This window comes from Anser cygnoides, chromosome 1, assembly GCF_040182565.1.
Source record: "Anser cygnoides isolate HZ-2024a breed goose chromosome 1, Taihu_goose_T2T_genome, whole genome shotgun sequence".
Taxonomy (NCBI): Eukaryota; Metazoa; Chordata; class Aves; order Anseriformes; family Anatidae; genus Anser; species Anser cygnoides.
Genome location: NC_089873.1, coordinates 97,379,729 through 97,402,096, shown reverse-complemented (window position 1 = coordinate 97,402,096; position 22,368 = coordinate 97,379,729). Strand labels below are relative to the sequence as shown.

Sequence of the window (22,368 nt, the reverse complement as noted above, 5' to 3'; positions counted from 1 at the left end):
TAGTGTGTGTGTGTGCATGTGCATGCATGCGTGTCTGTAGATCACCTCTGAAAAATAAAATCCTTCTGTATGCTAATTTTTCTCTTTGAGTTTCCAAGACAACAGCAGTTCTGCTCTGTGCTGTCCCGGTATAACTCCCTGGTCCCCTCTCTTCAGAGCCAGCTTTAGTTTGTAAACACACTGTGCTTTTTTCTCCATTTCTGCAGCTTTTCCACGTGCTTCTCATTGCTCATACTCAACAGTCCTTTCCTGGGAATCTGTGAATACCAGTACACAGAAAAGTTATCCCAGAATAAGCTATGTGAGAGCCTGCAGAGAGCATCAACCACTCTGGAGTAATGGCCTGTGTGAACTTTCTTTCTCCATGTTGCATGTATAGTAATAACATTACCGGGATAACATTAGTATGGGATACCTTGTCCAGCATCTGTATCCAAAAGCTCAAAGATGTTCCTAGGCATGGACTTTCATTAATTAGTACTCTGGGAGGTATCTCAGTAACGCATAACAGTGCTTGTGCCCCAGATCATGTAGTAGGATTTAGGAGCAATTTTTTTCCTAGACTGGCACAATCACTTAATAGTTGTCATTTTTTTTCATAGGCAGGTACCAGCGGACATTCATCTTGCCACCTCTGTTTATCCTTTTCAGTGTGGGGTTTCCTGGTAATACAGCTATGCAAGGAAAGTATGCAAAAGCCATAGAGCAATGCTCACTTCCTTTCCCATTTTCCTGTGGTACAGGTCCTTCAAGTGTCAGAAGTGCTCACACCCTGTGAAACACAATTCCAAGGGCTTATTTTGCTACACCTTGCCTGAGAAGGTTGTTCTCCAGCCCCTGAGATCTCACCCTGAGGAACACTTCCCTAATTTTCAAACTATTCTCTTCACTATTGCCCCCTTCATTTCTGCTGTGAGCATCAGTCCAGCTCCTTTCTTCCTTAGCTGAAAACTCAAATCATTTACCAATCTCCTCCCATTTATCTCCTCTGTCCCCCAGCAAATGTTGCCGTGAAAGATATTGATCAGTAGGGAAATCAGGGACAAAACAAGATTCCTGAATACTGCTAGGAGGCAGTGGCTCAGATTAAGATTTAAGGAGGCTTCTTCTCCACCGTTGCTAGTAGTTCTCATTTCTCATCAGTCTAGAAGAGAAAACTCACTACCTCATGGGGCATGAGAGTGCTGGTGGGATATAATCAAGTGCTTATGAAAGCAGTCCGGTTCCTGCGGTGTTACAAGAAAGCACAGGAAAAGAATTTAATAGCTGCATATTCTGCGAAGAAGCTGTGAATCAGATGTTCCTGCTTATCTTTATCCAGGCTTTATTTTCCTGCTTTTTAAAATAAGCTTGCATAGAAAAGCAACAGAAAAGCAGACCCCAGGTCCAGGCCTGGTTTAGTACAGCTTGGATTTGGTGCATTCAGAAACCTGTCCAAATTTGATACAGGTACATACAATTCTGAGAAATCCCCTTGGAAATGGAGTTTTTCTTCCAGAAAGCTGGCAAAAGTGGTCATATTTAGTGGTGAGAGGAAGTGAACAAAAATGCTCCAGAATACTGTCCAAGGTTATATCTATACGCAGCAGTGGAAAAGTGATAAGCTGCACTGCTAGACATGGGGATTCAGGGAGAACAAGAGTTTGCAGAAAAATACATATATGCTTATTGGCTGCTACAGATAATCACTCCAGAAATTTTCAGCACCCTGAGAGATCCCAGACCTTCAAGCACAGTAAGCCGGTTATTACATCTATGCACTGTGCTCACACAGAACAGTGAACAATCAGACCAGCTAAGAAGCACACGTGCACTCCCTCAGTTCCCAGAAGTGCTGTATGCAAGACTAACAGCAAAGTGGTTTTGTCTACAGGAGCATGCCTTGGGATCACACATCACAGACCTGCACCTTAACCCAGCTTTTAACGGTGTGTATTTAAAAAGATCAGGAGATCAAATACAAAGATAAATAATACCAAATAAAAATGAAATAAATACTGAAAACTCTTATGAGTAATATTGCACAGCATGGATCCAACTGATGCAAAACTATGCTGTTTGTGAGTGTTTTAGGTCACTGCCTTTGCCAGCCTTGACTTGAAGGGAGATAGCTGAGGGGGTCAGGAAGGGAACAGCTTGATTCTCACCTTCTGAGAAACAGCTTGGCAAGAGCTATTTGCCCGAGATACAAAGCTGCATCTGAAAAACTTTGTCCCAAAGTAGGCAAAGCCCAGTCTGAAGACACTCTTCCTACCAACATTAGTGCTGCCTGCTTTCTGTAGCCCCACAATTTTATGTGGAGCATCAGGTCTTATGGAGCATTGGCCGTATGTTGGCAGTCAGTTTTTAAGGACCAGGCTCCAATTTTAAAGAGAGCTGGAGATTTTTATATAGGCCTTTAAGGAACTTTTTAGAGTTCAAGAAAAGATTAAACTGCCCTACAGATATAGGCAATGTCCTATTTTGGCTGGTTATTGTCTAATCACACTTCAGAAGAGGGTCAAGCACTATCCAAGTCTTCTGTCAGCTCTGTTCACACCTGGTTGTCACTAGCAAGTGCAAAGGTCTTCAACAACGCTATCTGTCGGGGCAGGAAACAATGTTCAGTGAAAAACAGCTCTTAGTGAGTCTCTTGCAGCTACATGTACAACTGGCATCCTCAAAAAGGAAGCATGTGCTTGTGTGATCCTGAACTTACTACTATGAATTAACATACTTTTCCCTACTCTTGCAATAGCCCACAGTGGGATTTGTAATATATTGTGAAGACACCTTTTATAAACTGCTGCCTGTAACAACTGAAAAGATTAAAATCACCAAAGACTAGCTGAGTTGTGGATAAGAATTTTAACACATTTTACATGTGCGATTTTGTATTGGGAGCAGACATTTGCAGCCCCTGTTTAGAAATCTTTGTTGAAGCTTTCACTTGGCTAAACCCAATAGTGTCAATTTTTACCCAAAGTATTAAATTATCTCAGCATTTCCAATAAAATAATTACAGATCAGGCTGACATAAGAACTTACTCAGCTTTCCTGGGTTACAAAAATGGTTCATCTAGCCAGGAACATGCATCCAGCGGTAAATGGAAGAAAATACTTGGAGAGTGCTTCTTCTTAAGAGAGCACAAGTCACATGTATATCTGTAACATCCAGAATACTCTGACATCTCCAGCAGGATTGAGATTTCTTGATCCATTGATATCTTTATTGACCTCAGCAGATTCCCTTTCCCTAAACCAGTCCAGACCCCAGTTAAGCCCATGTAAGAAAGCATATCACATCCACAACATCTGCAGCTAAGATCTCCACACATGAATGATGCATTTGAAGAAGACTTTGAGTGTTTCAGCTTGTAGTGTAATTCACTGCTCCCCTGTTCTCATACCAGAAAGCAACCACACTCCATGCCATTTGTGAGAAGGCAGAAAGGGCCCTGGCTCACCACTGGACACATCTGTCCCAGTAGGTGCAGAAAGCCCCTTGACTGGACACACTCACCCCAAACCCAGGAGCTCACTTAAGCACTAAATCAAAGCCAGGCCCAAGAAATGTGGACATAATGAAAGGGTGTAGTCAGGATACCCTTCAGAATATCTAGCTCCTCATTGCTGGACTAGTTCATTGCAATTCTTGGCAGCCCTTGTGGGTTGATACCTGCTTCTTTAACCCACTTTGGCAGGCTACCTACGCCTTGCAGGAGCCCAGGATCCAAGGGTGTCTCTATCATGAGAGATGCTGGTGCAAGCCACTCTCTGGTAGTTACAAATCAAAAGCACCTCTTTCCTCTATAGTATTCTTTGAAGTCAAAGGCCGCAAGGATCTTTGTCTTTGCCTTGTGTCTCCTTTCAGCTCCAGCATGCTCTTCAGTTGCACCAGATGATGCTCACCGAGAGCCAAGGGGAGAGGCATGCAGCTAGACTGGGAAAGGCAGGGTGAGCAGGACACATCCCACATGAGTATATAACAAGAAGGATGTGGCAAATGTTTCAGTTGGCTCTGAGGCCAAGTAAGCTGAGCTGAGGGCCGAGCAGTAAGCATCTCTGTCCATCTCTATTCACGGATCAGCCCAACAAGTATACAATATTTACCGTTCTGGGATAATCCCATACCTAATTTCAGGTGTGATGCAGGAAGAGCTATGATCAGATGTGCTGAACAAGCAATACAAACCTTAGCCTGTGGAGCTCAGCTTATTCTCCCTTATCACTTCTCTCCCGGTAACCTAAGGTTAAAATAAATAGTATAAGGCAATTGTTTGTTGGAAAAGGGAATTAAACAACATTCTCTGGGTGTTATCTGCCAGCTTCTCTCACACAAACACCAGCAGCATCCACATGCACTCACATACACATACACACACACAGAATCTACTTAAAGGAAGGGAGCTGTTTGAAAATGTCAGCTACCTGTAGTCATTTTTTTGCCCTCAGAGCCACAGAAAATACAGCTTGTCAGGTCAGGACCACTATTTGTATAAACTCCACCTAATAGACAATTGTTTTACCCATCCTAAAAAATATCCAATGCTGGCAATTCCCACAGTTTCCCTAGGCCATCTATTCCTGACCTCACATGCACTTTCTTTAGCCTTAAAATTTGTTCTAGTATTTAGCCTAGGCCTCCTTTACTGAAATTTAAGATCAATACTTCTTGTTTTATCCTCACTGGAAAAGAAGAAACTAGTTTACTCCTTCTCTTAGTAGCATTTTCCTATATATTTTAAGATCTATGTTTTGCTATTCCTTCTCTCTAGCCGCAGTCTTCTCTTCTTTAGCTCCAACAACCACAAATCTTTCAGTCTTCCCTCACAGGTTGTGTTTTCTAGACCACAGATCGTTTTTATTCCTCTTTTCTGCTGTCCTCACCAGATAGCCTGCATATATCTTCACATGCAGCATGCAAAACTGGAGGCAGTGTTTCAGCTAGGCTTTACCTGCTCAGAGCAGAATATGACCTATTATGTTACATGACTTGTATAGCCTGATATGATGTCTGATGTCTGGTTTTTTTTGGTGGTGGTGGCGTGGTTTTTGTTGTTGTTGCTGTTTTGTTTTGTTTTGTTTTATGACAGTGTGGCATTTCCAGAATATGCATAGGGATCTTCAAGTCTTACTAGGGACTTATTAAATGGGACAAATAGTTAACACTTTAAGAGGAAGAGGTGACTAGGTACAGTGGCCAAGAAGGAAAAAAGGCAGAGCTTACAGACTTATGTTTTGATCTGGAGGAATGATCATTTCCTTGTACAATTTTCTGGCACTACTAGAACAGTGGATTGGATTTTGAATGCTGCATTGTATTTTGGATGCTGAAAGCCAGAGAGAGATTGACAGCATCAAAGAGAAATTCATAGAAGGACAGCAAAAATGATCAAGAACTTATAGAGAGAAAAGCAACAAAAAGTAATTCTCTACAATTTAATCAAGTGATAATTTCATGGGAGGATTACAGATTTAAACAAACCTCAAGGATGGAAGCACAAAGAGTGCAATGGTTTTGAGTATTGAAGGACAGGAAGCAGATGGTCATAAGCAAATGCATTGACATAAAATTAATGAAAACACCATTTCAGTGTAACCTGGCAGAGAATGGGATCTATTAGGCAGAGGAATAATTTTCATAAAAAATGATGGAAGCCCCACTGCTTGCAGAATTTGAAGCCATACTGGACACAAAAAATAGTTGGTGGACAGCAAGGGAAAGGTCACTGGAGCAATCAGAACTGGAATATTTTATCCAAGAAATACCATTCCTGTTTTCAAAGAAGAAAATCTATAGATTATTTATATATCAAGGGAAAGACCACTCACTTCCAACCCCACTGCCATGGGCAGGGATGCCACCCATTAGATCAGGTTGCCCAGGGCATCATCCAACCTGGTCTTGAACACCTCCAGGTGCCAGCATGCCTGGTCTCTCAAAAGTGCATCCAATACTGTAGAACCCAAAACCTTGAGCATGGCACCAGTCTTGCAGCCAACCACTCACTTGATCCGTTCATCTTCTTCTTAGGCCCCTGTCACCAACTGGGAGGACAAAGGAGAAAATCACTTGTGCCCCAATCCCTTCAACATCTTTCCAAGGGACTTAAACTGCTTTTTGATATTTCGGAGTTTCCTTGTCGCAGCATCGCTTGATCCTATGTGAAAAAGTAGGAAGGGGTGGTAGTCTTTGGGACTCATCAGACATGGTAACCTCCTCATAATGTCATGAATATGGGCCCCAGGCAGGCAGCAAACCTCTCTGGAGAAATTGTCTGGATGGCAAATGTGTGCCTCAGTGCCTCTCAGAGAGGAGTCTCCAATGACAAACACCCTTCATGCCTTTTTTGTGGCACTGGTTCTGATGCAGGTGGGACACTGAGCCAACTTCATGTGGTCTGGGCCGCTCTTTCGATCCTCAGGAAGTCTGTTTGGGGGTAGGCATCTGCTGGGGAGGTTGTGCCTCCCCCCCTTCCCTCCTCCCAAGCAGATCACCTCAGCGAGTGACTGTAAAATGGCGGCTACGCCCAATTTAAATGGCCCGCTGCTGCTCCTCGCTCTGCCCTCATGAGGGCTGCCGAGGTCACCAAGAAGTCCTTGTCTGACATTGGTGAAATTAGGGAAAACCCTATGAAAACTACCTCAGGATTCCTAAGGCAGATGGCAGTTTTTGTTTTACGTCTAAGCTTGTCACAGACAGGAAGAATTTGCTGCAGATCCATTAGGAGCTGAGTTAAAGCAAGTGTGACAGCAATGAGACAGGTGAATTTTTTTCTCTGATTCTGCTGCATCATTTGTTTCCTGTGAGCTGCACTTTCTGGGACACCAAAATGTTTGGTGAATTCAAGCTGAATTTGCCAAATAATTTCACATGAAATGAGACTAAGGAGAGGAAAGAGGCTGTTGGTGTCAGCAGGGAGATGAGTTCAGTCCCAACATGAGGAGTTTGAACCCGCATCATTCCTACTCCTGAAGAACATGGCTGAGCCACCAGGCCGTAATCCTCCAAACTAGGCCACTGCCAGTCTTTCCAGTTTTGGCTCTCCCAGTTCACTCTCACATACTGAGAAGGAGGAAATGAATATTTTGTTACTTGGTCCTCATGTGACAAAACTGTGTGACAACAAGAACTTTTGGTACTCTTGCTTTCCTCCAGCTCAGGGGGGGGAAGCCTTATTCTGAGTCAGGCAGAAGACAGATCACAATCTAAGCCAGTATGGACACCATGGTCTGCCTTACTAGTTTTACAGTTTAGCATGGGAATGATGAGGAAAAGCCAGAGGAATCTGGAGAAGATGATGACAGAAAACTGCATGTCCAGCAGTTGCCTTGCCCCCTCACACCATGAGCCCTGGTGGCATGGGGTGGTGCAGGAGACAGCTGCCATAAGGCTTGAGGAACAAGACATGGAATGAATGCTTTGTACTCCTCCTACACAGAGGTAAATGGCCAGGCTTTCCTCCAGCTATCGTGGCCTACCACCAAAATGCAGCATGACCTCCCCTCCCAGTCCAAGCAAAATTCTTCTGTGGTAAAACTGACAAGGAAAATTCAGATTTCCTTATGGAAACCCCAGTCCCTGCTACTTCAAGCTGTATACAAGAAGCCATACACTTGTTCATATATGTGCAGGCTCACACGTGTACCCTTCATCTCATGGCCTGCAGTTAGGGCTGAACTGCAGATCGCAGGGTGGCAGCCCTTCAGAGATGGGCAAAGCCAACTCTGCCTAGACCAGAGCACAGGATGCCCTGGGCCCAACCTGCCGCTATTTGTCATGGTCATCTTCACAGAGGAAGACAGGGCTTCATAACTCACACCAGGTGGCAGTTCTCCATTCCTGGACATTTATGCTCTAAGTAAGCCAGCTAGTTTAGTTTTTGTCATGGGTGTTTTATTTTTTTTGGCAAGATCAGCTGGAGTAAAATGCTGTTCGCACATCAGCAGGCTTGTCATGCCCTCCCTGTCACATCAATCAGAGGGTCTCCGTGGATTCAGACTGCCTTGCCTTGTGTTTCAGCACTGGAACAGAAAGTCCTTTCCCCTTGTGTCTTTTGTCCTCTTCGTGAATGAGCGGCCAGGTTGTTCTACCACACACTGTAGGACGGCAGGAGATATGAGCCTCAAAGCCCCGCTGCACGAAGGAGATGCTCAAAACGTTGCAGAACAACAGGGTGAGTGAAGCCACATCCTTCATTATGCCTGGATTTGTAATCAAGGCTGACTCCAGACAGTATAGTTAATCCATGCTCCCCGAATCTCAGCTGGAAGAAAATGGATTAGCTTTACTGACTCTGCTGAAGCTGAAGCAATTTACCCTGGCTGAGGATCTGATTCTTATCCTCGCCATAGGTTACTGTGTGTGTTTCAGCATACAGCACAAAAGCATGATTTTCGAGCTGACCAGGGGTCAAACATGGCTTTTGGGCTGGAGGGAAGCAGCAGAACCTAATCCAGGCAGTACAATTTCAGTGTGCATTGAGAAACACAGTGCCAGGGAAAATTAAAACCCTGTGTCACCTCATGTGGTAAAACACCCCCCATCTCCCACCCCAGCTCCTGCAGCTGAGGCACCTTTCCTGCAAGCACAGTTGGTGGCTTCCTCGATGCAGGCAAGCCAGCAGAGCTCCCAGCCTGGTGGGGTGATGTTAAGCAGTACTGCAGGGCACACTGCAGGGAACATGCAAAGTTGTAAATGAAAGTCTTCCCAATTAGGTCAGAAGCACACAAGCACACACACATTTCTGGTCTGGGGTAAGCTGCTGTCCTACAGGCTAAGGTGGTGTTAAAAGGCAAGCCATTATGTAGGGGTCAGTGAAGGATTGCAATGGGTGAAACAGCACATGCTTGTGGGGCACTGCTAGCTGCAGAAAGGTGTGAGTAAGGGCCAAGGAAGAGGCCTGAGTCAGAGAATGACAGGAATATTGTGAAAAAGGTTCTTGAAGCTACAGGGGCAATTCTGAACCACAAGCACAGAACCATAAGTAAGAGAAGATTTCAGAATACTTGTGAAGTGTTAGCATACTGTTTCTGAAAAGTCTGCATAGCTGGGACTCCATAAGACAGAAATGTGCAATAGTCAGGACAGTAAAGGTACAGCGTGCAAGATTTCAGTGGGGCAAGTCACTGTAGCAAAGGACTAAGTACTGGAATCACGACGATCCTGTGGGTTCTAGCTGGAGGTGCAATGCTAAACCAAACTAAACACTGTGGGGGACACACATCTATGAGATTAAAAACGAAAAACAATACTACAATTTTAGCTGTAAGTAGAAAGATGTTTTTTGGAATCTGCAGACACTGGAAGTTCTGGTGCAGAAGAATATGACTGTACTGGGAGTGAAAGACTGTTGACAATCCTCCCCTGATAGCTCTTCTTGGATAACCTGTGGCAAGGGAATAGCTATGATGCACCCTCTCCACATCATGGTAGGATCCAGTCCTTGTAAGAGCACAGACATGAAGAGGAAAGAGCAAAGGGAAAGTCTCTCAGGGGAGATGGGGGGATATCCTGTAACATAAAACTGTCTTGGATAAAGTATTCAAAAGTGCTTGATAGGAAAAGACCAAATAGGACCCGATAATATTCTCTTAATGAGGCAATTTAGCTGCCCATAATTCTGTCTTGTGCATTGTGCTCTCCCAGCACAAAAGTTCAAAGAGTTGTCACAACAGGCCATCAAAGGAGGGTTTTATAATGAGTCATATTTCTTAGGGACTCAGTATGGGGCAGATGTGCTGAAAAGAGCAGGAAAGAGGAAAATATAGGATACAATGAGAAACTGGTCATCCAACTAGATAGACACTAAGCCATATTGCTGCTTAGTATAAAGCAGTACTGTACTAAAATCAGTAGAGCACTTCTGTAGACCATGGTCAGTTCTGGTTTAAGAGTGGATGCACTTCAAATTCAGTTTGACATCTTTAGTGAAGAGACTTTAGAAGGTTTCATTTCCTCAGTTCCCCCGCAAGCAACTGTTTCCCTGCTGCTCGAGGAAAATAAAGCTTTCCCTGCCCACCTTGAAAGGAAGGCCTGGATTCAATTAACTGGCAGAAAAAATGCTTTTCTCTCTCTCTCTCTTTCCTTAAGACAGTGGCTGTCCTTACACACGAAGGTCACCCACAGCATGTTAGTCAGGGGAAAGGTACAGAGCAGGGGAAGCTCACGCTGCAGCAGCTGCCACCTCGGTAACCTCCACAAACACAAACATCAATTGTGCAGAGAACGGTAACTGTTTTAAATAGGTTAAAAAATAAAGCCTGGTTATTTAATTTAGCCTACATGCTAGGTGGGTCAATATCTATCACTCTCTCCCCATCCTTCTTCCCCACCCCTCAGGTCTCTAAGGGCAGAGGTTTAAATCCCAGCTGAGGAAACAAGGCATGCTTCATTTAGTAGCACCGCAGCAGGGTTTCTGGGGATGTCATGCTTCTGATGAGACATTAAATCAAGGTAAATACTAATCTCATGGGCATCACTGCTTAAGAAGCACGAGGAGAAAAAAATAACAAAACCTTCATGGCTCTTGTGCTTTGACCTCTCACTACAGTGTAATTCCTCAAAGCAAGAAAGCTCAGCTGCACATGGAACAGGAAGTATCAAGGTTTCTGACTGCCTGGTTGTACTTTTTTGTTTGTTTGTTTGTTTGCTTTAGGGGGAGTTTTATTGTGAATAAAGGGTTCTGTTAAAAATCAACAACAACAGCAACAAAAACAAAATTTTCATCAACAAGAGCAGGCGGATATTGTCCCAAGACTCTGTTTAGCATTCAGGCCACACAACTGCCCTCTTTTCTCCTTTGCACCCCTCCTTCCCTTGCTCTTTGCCCTACAACCTCCCTCTCCCCTTCCACCCCCCCAGCACGCATGCACCCTCCCACCCTCTTGCCCTTACCAATGTTGCCCATTTTTCCTCTCTGATGAATTCAAACACTGCTAGAAGGTCTGCAGCTCAGGTCAAGCTGAACCTGCATGGCAATACCACAACATTTCTTTTACGTGTGAGAAACAACAGGTAAGACAGCTGCAGTATTTCAGTCTCTTCTTCCCTTCTCCCCAGCCAGCCTCCAAGCACTCTCCCAGCAGGTGCATGTTTTTCTCTTTGAAATACTTGTGATGCACCTGGTAGTTGCCGGAGATCCCTAGTGCAGTGTTTCAACAAAAAAAAATCTTTTTTTCATGTGCAGCTACTTCACAGTAATTCTTGTTTAATAAAAATGCTGCTCTGTGAGAGAGACTGAACTGTCCCAAAGACAAACAAGGAAGCAAAATCTTTCCTGCCAACAAAGTCCTTACAGAGGTGTTCTCACTTGGCTTAGATGGGAGCGCAGAGAGCAGAGGGTAGCAGCTTAGATCATGTCAGGTTAAATAAACAATACATTAATTGGGTTGCCCCCTCCAATTCCCCTAATTTTCTGTCAGAACAAACAAACAAAACAAATAACAATAAAAAGGCCATAGTAGTTCAGCTTTACTTTTCTATTTCTGCATGTCTTGAGCAAGAAATTGTGCTCAGCAAAGTCGGTAATTAATCATGCCAAAGCAGGGATTAAAATGTTGCAATATTTAGTCTTAGATTTCATTTAGTTTTAGCTCCAAGGGACTTCCAGCAGCCTTTGCTCCCCCAGCATGATCCCACTTGCCCCTCACTTTGATTCCAGCAGGTGTCAGAGACAAAATCATAGAATCACGGAATGGTTCGGGTTGGAAGGGACCTTAAGGGTTCATCTACTTCCAACCACCAGACCAGGTTGCCCAAAGCCCCATCCAGCCTGGCCTTGAACATCGCCAGGGATGGGGCATCCACAGCTTCTCTCAGCAGCCTGTGCCAGTGCCTCACCACCCTCTGAGTAAAGAATTTCTTTCTTATATCTTGAATCTACTCCCTTTTAGTTTAAAGCCATATCCTACACAAGAACCAGCACGTGTGGAGGAGGGAGCTGCAGTTTCCCAGGGGCAATGAAGAACCCCATCCAGCCCCAGTTTGTACTGTAGGGGTGGTGGCAAGATGTAGGCACCTCACCACACAGGGCCCCAGCTCTGCGGCCAGTACGTGTGCAGTGACAGGGCAGAGGTACTACTGTGCCCGCCGTATGTGACAAAGGTCCACGTGTGACAGCACAGGTCCAGTGCAGGCGTTGCTGTATCCCATCACAAGCACACCTGATGATGAGCAGGGAGAGGTTTCCTCTAAGGAAGCAGGCAGAGTGCAGAGCGAAGGAAGAGAAAAAAACATATCATTGTAATATTTTGGGTTATATTTTTTGATGGGTAAAAAAAGAGCACTCAAAGCTGTTTGATATCATCGCTTTGTGAAGAACAAACAATTCCCTTCCTTCTTCCTCTGTCATGTGGAATTAACAGATAGAGCTAAAGCCAAAGCTACTGATTTCATTAGGCGTACACTAGGGATGAATTTCTCCCTGCATACCAAGCATGTCATTGCACATGTTTAAAACTTTCCTTTGACCATGTCTCTTCAATTACCTTCCCATCTCTGCGCCTCCCTAAACTCTTTGAACAAGCAGCTATTAAGCTCCTGAGCTCCTCAGACTCACTCCTAGAGCCCCTCCATCTGGCTTTCCTCCCTTTCCATCCTCATCCAGAAATCTTACACTGGGTATTTCCTGACTCACACCTAGTTTCTCCCTGAAACCTTGCTGCTACCCCAGGTGCTGCTGTTCATTCCCTTCCTGATAGCTTCTCTCTGCTGGAACCCTCACAGCTCAGACCTTCATTCTGCTTTTTTTCCCCCTTTTAACCTAATCTGCATAAGACCTTCATGCATGCACATGGCCCCATTCCAGGGACTCTGAAATATCTTTCTCTATCCTGGACCTTCCCATGATCTTCATTCTCATGTGTTTGTTCCCCAGCACCTCTTTAAGATTGTCTCATATTCATCAGGCTCCACCCCCAAAATCTTGGGGCTATACTCTCCACTATTTGTGTTACTTACTTTTGCTAAAAAGGCTTCTGTGCTCACGTCGTCTGAACCTGACACTTGGCAGCCGCCCTCAACCCTTCCCCATTGCGGAAAGTGGCTGATTTCTTCAGCACCATCCTTCTTTCTTTTGCATTTGCTGCTTTCACATCCCTCCCAGCAGCCACGCCAACACCTTACCAGCAGTAAAAATTATCTCCCACCTTGATGGTGATTTCCTCATGTTTTTCATCCTTCCAGTCACTCCAGTTTGTCTGAAGGTCTGCTCTGGGGCATCCTGCCATGCCCTACCAGTGCAAGATGGTGGCTGAAAGAGCCAGGATGTCAGGCACTAGAGAGGCTGGTGTGATTCTTTGCCAAGCTTGAAAAACCATAGAGAAAGTTTATGAACCTCCTGGGACATCAGGGCAGCTTTATCCATCTCTCTGGTGACTCCTGCTGCCTGACTGAGCCGTCAGGTGTTTGACTCAGGAAAAACACTGACCACATCCCCTGGGAGCCATGCCCAGGGCTCTCAGGGCTGGGGCTTTGGCTGGGGCGTACGTCCAAAGGAGCCCACGTGGAGAATTCACATGCCTCCTCATTCTCACCTGCCTCTGCCCAAGGAGGATATTGTGAAACGGTTTTGGCTGGCTTATTCAGCGCTGCTGAAGTCTGCAACAGCAAGATTTGTAACAGCAGACTTAGCATACATCCCCCGCGCCCGAGCTTATCAGCCCTGTAGGGACTCGAGTGCCTTTCAGGCATTACGTGTACTGGTGGCTCTCTTTGTACTACCCAAAGATGACAGAGGAGCGGACTGAATGCGTGTGCGAGCATATCCGCATGACGTGAACCTGCTCTCCCCGTGCCCGTGCTCTCTGTCGCACACAAAAGCGCTCACGCCAGCCTCCGAGCATCCCTGCTCCCGTGGCACACGCGGCACACCCACCCTCTGCTCTGCCTCTCCCCTCTCCCGGCAGCTCCGCTCCCATTCACAGCCGCAGCCGTGCCCACGGCCACGCTTTCTGCACACAGAGCCTGTCTTTTTCTCCCTGGGCACACCCACCCCTCGCACTCCGCTCCCTTTGTCTCTCCTTTCCCAGCCGCGGAAACTCGTCCTCCTAAAACCATGTGCGCACACCCCAGCTGGGTCTGGCCTTGAGCTCCCGAGATGGAAGGAGCTGGTTCCTACCTAGGAAGCAATGCCACTGCTTGCTCCTTGTGAAAAATAAATATGTGTATATATATATATATTTCTTTTCTGGTGAGCCACTACAAGGCAGAGGCTGGGAACGCCTTACGGTGCAGGCGATGCGCCCGTAGTGAGGTGCTCCGGAGCGTTTTTACCCTGCTGAGTAGCAGACCCTTTTGGTGAAGGATCAAAACCATCGGTCAGTGGGAGAACAACGAGACAGCCTTCGTCACCGCGCTGCAGCGATGAGGGAGCGCAATGGGGCTCTCGGAGCCCTTTTCTGCTACGAGAGAAAAATAAATAGCGCCGGCGCTGCCTCCCGAGGGCTTCGGATGCAGTTGCCACAGCAACGCTACATCTGAGTCAGAAGTATTAGGGATCTCCATGGCAACAAGTGTCTCATTGCCATTTCCAGAAAGCTGCCGGGTTTGGGCTGCAACCATCACAGGGCAGGGATGGGCACCCAACCCTCTGGGGCAAACCCGCTCCATGCCATTCCTGCGGGTAAAACCACCGCACCGTGCCGCCTCGCCCGCGTCTGCCAGGCTGGATGGAGCCGCAGCCCTGGTGCCACAGCCCTGGGACTCCCTGCAAAGCCTCAGGAACAAGCAGATTTTTTAACCTGTAAACTCCAGACAAAGGAGGAGACAAAGCTCTCTGCTGTCTGCTGGCTCTCGCCCTCCCCTCCTCACAGGAGCCTTCATGCTCCTGTGAATATTGAGCGGAGACAGAAGCCCCCGAGGGATTTGCATTTCACACTCGCCAGCAAATGAGCAACAGGAAGAGCACACCGAGCCCCCAGCACGATGCTGTTACCAATACGTGCACTAGGCACGCACTCGCTGCGGAGTCTGAAATTGCTCCTTTCTCTCTCCTCCTCTGTGGGGAAGGACCAGGCGCTGCCTTTGTGGTCAAGATGTCCGCGCTGTCCGAAGGCAGGTGCCCCGGGTCCTGCGCCTACCAGACTGCACGCAGCAGGGGGTCTGTGTGCCAGGCCAGACCTCCTCCACATGTGCCCTGCCCATGAAGTCAGACACACATGTCCGTGCGGAGCATGGCTCTGCATTTTGCACGGCGCGGCGGGTATCACTGCTGCACCGGCTGGAGGCTCAGGCTCACACACGCAATGCAACGAGGCACACTGGAGACGCATGCAAAGCTTTTAGCACCACCATATTTTCCTGTGGGGACTTAGGTGCAGAGAGCAAGGCCTCTGGCCTGCCGTGGGGGGGGGAAGGAAAGCATCCCCAGCATGTCCACTTTGCAGTTCTCTTCCCAAAAATGTCCAAAGCAGGACTGTCTGAGATGCTGGCAACACATCTCCCACAGAAAATGCATGGGAATCTCAAGTTCCTTACCCCGTGCAAGGCATTAAGCACCTCTAGGTGCTGGGACTTTGGCTCACTTGCCATTCTTGCTCACAAACTACCCCGCATGGCACCTTAACACTAGGGAGTACTTGCTGAAAAATGCACAGATATTTGAAGGGCAGAGGAGGCATAGTTTTGCTTGACGAGGGCTGCTGGATACGTGGGGTCTCACACCAGCTTGATAGGCTGGCAGGAGCACCTGCATGGCCCTGCAGCCCTCCAGCCCTTGTTCAAGCAGGCACCTGTTGGCAAACCCTGACAAAGGACTCCCTGCGTCCTCCGGCCACCACCAGCTCCCAGGAAAGGAGACACCATCTGACCTGGAGATGCCAGAGACCCTAACGTGGGTCCCTAACACCTGGGACTGTGCCAGGTCATCTCTGATTTCATCCTAAGCCACTGGGACAAGCACAGCCCAGGGCGTGCCAGCGATCAGGAGGCATGCTGCTTTCCACAGGACAGGGCTTTGTGACGCTGGCACTTCTGGTGTCATTTCTTTTCCATGACTCACACCACCCTAACCAGCCCAGACAAACCCACTCCACTGGAAAAGCTTTTTTTGTTGTTGTTTAGCAAAAACATGGGGCTTTGGGAGCCAAGAGGCAGAGCGAGGTGCTTGTTGCTCCCTGTTTGTCACCGCTGAACCTGCCTTTACCTCTGAGCTCTTTCAAGCTGAGCCGTAACGCAGCTCCCTGCTGGCAGCCTGCTTGCCTGGAGCTATTGCAATTTGAGTGAGCCAGTCTTTTGAAATATTTTTATATCATGGTAACTAAATTAACGGGGCAGTGACAAAGCCATATCCGCTGCGGATCAGAGGCTGATGGGAGAGACCAGCGGCAAACACTCACCTACAGGCAGGAAGACTCCCTTCCCACTTGGGACTTTGAAAATGGATGAGTGGTTACACGCAATCACAATTGCTACCTAAATGGATAGGAAGCGGGTCTTTACGGTCCTTGAAAGACTGCAGCTGGCTTTCCTCAAGACAAGCTTTAGGAAGAAGCAACGTGGCAGCGGCAGCCACCAAGGCGCCGGGGGATTTCCATCTTCCACACCATTTCTGTGCGAGTTTTCTCACTGCTGTGGACCAAACAAAGCAGGGTGGAAATTGCCAATTGCTTTTGCCAGAAACAATGGGATCGTCCTTCTGAAAAATATTGCCAAGGTAAAGCTTGCCCTGCTCTCCTGTCTCCAAAAATATATATATATATATTTTTCTTTACAATCAGAGAGGTAGAGCGATGATGAAAAGACAATGCCCCCTTCTTGACCCCAGCAGCAGTACCTTGCTGCCGCCAAACTGAGCAGGGAAGTGTGCTGTCCCTTCTGTTTCTGTGGTCATGCTGGCAGGGCTCGACCTGGGCTTGGTGTAGGAGTTTGCAGTCCTTCCCCATCCTGCTTCTTCACATTCAGTCCATTCATTTTATCATTAATAGATGGTGTGCATGCCACGGGCTGTAGAGCTGGTATTTTCTGGGAATGTGCTGGTACCTGGGTTTAGGTCTGATTTAAACCAGACCCAAACCGAAATCTCTGCCTCAAAAACTACGGAAAAAAAAAAAATCTCTATGAAGAGATTTTTATAAGTAGATTTTTAAAATGTATCTGAGACTCCTAAGTCATTTCAGAAAAAAAAACTTCATGTATCAGCTTCCCTTCAGCAGGGCAGTGGTGGGAGATGTCTTCTAGATAAGGAGGTGTGTTTTTTTTTTTTCATTGAACTGTTATCATTAGTCCTCAGAGTGAACACACCTATTATGTTGACCCAAGGCCGTTCACAATTCATTCTTTCTCCAAGATTTCATTTCAAGTGCTCTTTCTGCTGACAGCGCTGTGCCCAGCAGTAACCCACAAGGCTCTTCGCGCCGTTCTCTCCGGATCAGCACATACGCGCTGCCATAATGGATCTATAAAACACCATCTTCTTACTTTTTAATAGGAGGAGGAAGAAGCTAAGCTCTGCCCAAAGTCTCAGGTCAGTTCCCAGCAGATTTAGGGCCAAGCAGCAGGTTTTTCCCTGTTCTCTTCTCCAGGAGAAGAGGAGAGGCGGGGGCAGCGGCTGGCTGCGCCCCCTCCCCTGCTGCCCCGCTGCAGGCAGCTGCGACCGCACGCACAGCCCAAAGGGAGGGAAGCCTTGTGCCAGACCTGTGTAATATTGATACAAACACATGGCAAATTACCCTCTGCTAATGACAGAATTAGGCTATTCTCATGTATGAGTCACCTGTTTTTTCAAACATATTCCTCATGTGTTTACTCCTCTGTATTAGAGGAATAACAGCATGCCCGCTGGCCAGAAAGCTAAGTGCCTCACCGCAGCACCGAGATGGGTCTGGCTCGCTCAGAGCCCTGCTGCTCCTCCCGTTGGTCCCAGGGCCTTTCGACAAGCTGGAAAAAGTTGGGTTGTGTCTAGGAGCAGCAAAAGAGGTTGTCTCACACCAAGGTCCACATCTGGACCCGGACTGCAAGGGCACAAGGGGCTGGGGGCAGTAGGAACAGCAGCTCAGCTTTCCTGCCTTCAGAGGTTTCTCTCCACAAACGTTTGCCTCACTCAGCTCCCAACGAGAGATGAAACCACAGGGACCAGCTGGCACTCTCCCACTCTTCCATGGCCACAGCCACTTGAAAAGCGATTTCGTGTGCCCACGCAGGGACAGCAGGAGCCTGCAGAGGGGCTCTGTGCCCCTCTTCTCATCTCTGAAACCCACCTCACCCCCTGCTTCAGTGTCAGGCAACTCTACAGGGACACAAAATAACCATAGCACAAGTCCAAGCTGGCCGTGTGGCCCTGGCCCAGCTCTGTCCTCTGTGGCCCATGCTCAGCCCTGCAGAAAACCCCTCTTGCAGAGGGATGCTTCGGTCTCACGATCAGACACCCTGGGAGGCTGTCGGCAGCTCCAGGATTCCCAAGCACCGGGATTCCCGTGCAGCAGTTCAGCTAACCCAGCCCTTGGACGGGGATGAACCACGATCCTTGTGTGTCAGGGTTTTTTCTTCTATGTGGGAAGAGAAGGAGAGAGGCAAGGAAAACGTCCTGACTGCTGGATATTTTTTGCTGCTGCGACTGAGTTCTGGTTAAGTATTGACTAAGGCAAGCAAGCTGGAGGATTTTAAAAGGATTTTCCATTCAAATCAGTACACAAAAGCTTTATTACCAGTCCCAAATGCTGGAAAATCACATGTCAGGCCCCATCAAAACCATGACAGTGGTTTAAATCATGGGTTTAAAAATAGATGTGTTGGCTTATTATTATTTGCTTTATGGTTTCTGAATCATTAGGTTAAACTGGCATCAAGCTCTTAGCATTATTCCATGCCAAAAGCTCTAAAAACTTGCTCTAAAAATATTAATAAAACCCAAGATCCTTGACTAGTCATGTTCCTCCAGAATATGAATCTTCACGAAAAGAAAAAAAGCTCTGTCATATGATCCCTGCTAAAACCACGAGACCTGCCAGCTTCTTTCTTCTCCTCAAGGTTTTCAAATCCGTGTTTTATCTGCTCATTTCTGCCAGCAACAAATACGTTCGGTGACTAAGCTGCACAAAGGCCAGGTTTAGTTTTAGGAGAAAGTAACGCTTCCCAGTTATTTAGGGGCTGGCAAAAAGCCCGAAGACATCGCTGATAAGCCAGCTATCAACAAACTTCCAAGCTGCCATATTGCCTGCACGTTGCTTAAGGACCAGCCTTTTGAAGCAGACCCAACCGATTACGACCTCGGCTCCAGCCACAGAGGTGCACAGCCCCTAATACGACCAACCCTCACTTTTTAGGGACTTTTTAGGGACCCGTACCACCACGCCAGGGTGCCTGCTGCATTGTGCCCAGCAGACACACCGGTCCCCCAGCACGAGTGCAGGGCTCGCTCACGCTGTGCGAACGCCCAGCGTTGCAGGGCAGAAGCTGCGCTGTGCATGCATCTCCCCAGCCGTGTTCAAAGGATGATTAATGAGGATAGTGTTGCTTTAGAGCAACAGCGATGGAGATTTTTCCAGTGCCATCATCAGCCTGCACAGCCTGCTGCGAGGACCCAAGGAGCGTAGGAGCACCGTGACCTGCTTGGAGCAGGAGACCCGATACCTCAGCTCCAGCCAAGCAATGCCCAGGGATGCTGCCGAGCCACCAACAGCGGAGCATTCTCCTCTAGGAGAGCCATACAGCAGCACGGCACCCTCTAGCACTGTCTGAAGGCATCTGGACATATTTAATCAGACCAAGGGGCACTTGCTTCTACCATCCGCCACTCCTTGAGCCACTCTTCCGTGCTTCCCCTATCCATGGCCAGCCCTGGAAACCAGCTTTTCCAGCAAGACCCAGCAAAAGTCCCATCTGGAGATAACATAGCAGCAATGTGGGAAGGGGGAATGGAAAGGAGGCACAGAGGTGCACAGAAGGTGGGCACCAAGCCGTGGCCCCGCTTCCTCCATGTGCAGGTAAGTCTCCTGAGGCATCTCTGCCTGCACAGCCCAGAGGGCCAGACGAGACCCAGGCAAGCCCCAGATATCCAGCTGTCAGCAAAACCAAAGCCTGGCGGTGCAGCCCTGCTCTGCCCCTCTGTGCTGCCCCAGCCACCAGCCTTCCTGAGGGCCGAGGAGCTTTGAGAAAGGACGGCCTGGCTTTTTCTGCAGCAGTGGTGCAGTCCCCAGCAGATGTCAGGCTCACACCTCAGTCTTGAGGGGAAATTTCAAGGCTCAGGCTGAACGACCAGGCTGGTGGTTAACTCGTGCTCACCCAACATTTCTGCACAGCGCAGAAATATGAATGGATCTGGATGTGCTGAGCAGTCGCTGCTCCCTCACGCCACATTTATCGCACCAGAGCTCAGGTGTTCATCAGTTTTTAAACTCTCTCTCTTAGCTATCTAAAATAGGGCAGTCAGAAGTGGATAACCTTTCAGACACATGGCTAATCCGTGCACCCTTTGCACGCTGCCTGGGATCAGAGACCTGCCACCAGCACTGGTAGAAGGAGACCTCAGTGGGTGCAGGCAGCCGGTGCAGCTGCAGGAAGGACCCTGGGGAACCTGGAGATACCAGAAGGGCTGAGGCGAGCAGCCAGGGGATGTGAGCACTGGGAAAGAAGAAATGCTGAGAGAGGCAGCTGGGGGAGGCTAATAACGCCTGCCTGTCAGGGGAGCGATCTGACAGGCAGACAGCCAGAGGAGGGGAAAAAACAGCTCACTCGAGTCCATGGACCCATAACTGGGTTATGGAGCTATGTAATCCACTTAAGCTCTAAAACTGTCCTGCCTCCCTCCCCCAGCCTTTACTCTCCTCTCCTTTACCTCTAATATTCAGAAATGTTTCCTCGAAGCTTCACAGGAAGTCTTGACAGCGGTTCAATTTGATTAGAGCTCGCTGCAGAGTTTTCCCAGAGGATCGCGGGAAATGCAGAGATACATACCCCCCAGAAACCTGCAGGGTATTGACGAGTTCATACGGTATCTGCAGTACGGAAGAGACCTGCTCTGTAAGAGGGGCATGCATGCAGCAGAGAGGCAGGGTTGGTTATTTTTTGTATTTTTTTTTTAACCTGCATTAAGAATTATATGTGGACGCTTAATGCAGTTTATTTGAAAACAGCTGTCTTTTCCATTATGTGTCATTTACCCTGAGAGAGATTGGAGAAGCACAAGACGCGAAAAGCCTCTTAGATCATCTAGCCCATCACCCCACAAATGAAGAATTAATCCCATTAAGGGTCACCATTGACTTTGGTGGCTTCAGGATTTGGTCCTAATTGCACAAACACAAAGCCATTACAAGACTGCCATCTGACAGAGGAACTTTCTTTTTTTTTAGCGTGTATCATTTCTTTAATTAAAGGGGCTCATCTGCATGCTAATAATTAAAAAATTACTGTCCACCTCTTTTCTCATTTCATTCTTAAATGCTGGCGTGCTAGAGGCAGGGGGCGAGAATGTGCAAACGCGCGTATGTACTGTAAGATCAACAATGCACAGGCACATCAAAAAGACAGGTCCTTGCCCATCAGGGATTATAATCTAATTTATTATATGGGTTGCAGCAGCACATTACAAAGAAAAAAAATCATAGCAAGGATCAGAAATGTAGCAGCAAACCCTGATCAAAAAAGGAGGGGTGCACGCTGATTTTCACATCCTTTGGATCAGCAAGCTACAACAGTTGAACACAGTGTTGGCTATGCACACATTTTGTTTGCTCTCTAATTATTAATTTAGAAAGGACATTCAGTCAGGTGATAAATGTCCCTGGGAGCTGCCTGGAAAAAAAATTTTAAAAAAAGGAACAATGAGGGATCTATGGAACGAGGGGGACAGTGTCCAGAAGGTTGTCTCCAGCAGACAGGGTACAGAGGGAAAAGGTAAGAGGGAAGCAGGAGGAAGACAGCAAGGATGAATGCATTAACAGTGTCAATAGTGACTGGTGATGGACCACAGGGTGGGAAACAGTGCAAAGAAGCCCTTTAAGAGGAGGGCAAGAAGTTCAATACTAAAATAAAATATGAAACTCAAAGAAGGAATTGTGTAACCAGGGAATCAAGCTGTCCCCGCTATTTCTTCCTCCTTTTGCATATTATGTATGACAACTAAGGGCTCAAAACCCTTGCATACCAATTAAACCAATTATAAAATTATAGCAACAATACAAGTATAGCAAAAGATTACTGAACTCAAATTTGCAAATTTTGATTCAGTTTTGGACTGAATGAATTTGCATTTTTTGTAGATAAACTGTTCACTTTGGTCATCTCCCCCAATAAAAACGTGTCCAACAGTTGATCAATGCTAATGTCTTTCAATAAAGGCTAATTAAGTAACACTACAAGATTGGACAGAGCATAAGCCGAGTCCCAAGCATGCCCTAGAGCCAATCTGAGAGGAAAAGAGAAAGGGCTCTTACCCTTATTAAGCT

At 47.2% G+C, this 22,368-nt stretch overlaps 1 long non-coding RNA gene across 3 annotated transcripts; it reads right to left on the bottom strand.

Annotated features, from left to right (window-relative positions):
- Positions 1-2,277: 2,277 nt before the first annotated feature.
- Positions 2,278-15,931, bottom strand: LOC136791680 (uncharacterized). Of its 3 annotated transcripts, XR_010834166.1 has the most exons (5): positions 14,258-15,931; positions 12,003-13,289; positions 10,880-10,952; positions 4,175-4,226; positions 2,278-2,581 (listed from the first exon to the last, which is right to left on the bottom strand). It is a non-coding gene; the product is annotated as an uncharacterized lncRNA (long non-coding RNA). The 3 variants fall into 3 exon arrangements; XR_010834165.1 differs by lacking the exon at positions 14,258-15,931 and having other exon boundaries at positions 12,003-13,403; XR_010834167.1 differs by lacking the exons at positions 2,278-2,581; positions 4,175-4,226; positions 14,258-15,931 and adding an exon at positions 7,880-8,249 and having other exon boundaries at positions 12,003-13,403.
- Positions 15,932-22,368: the final 6,437 nt, after the last annotated feature.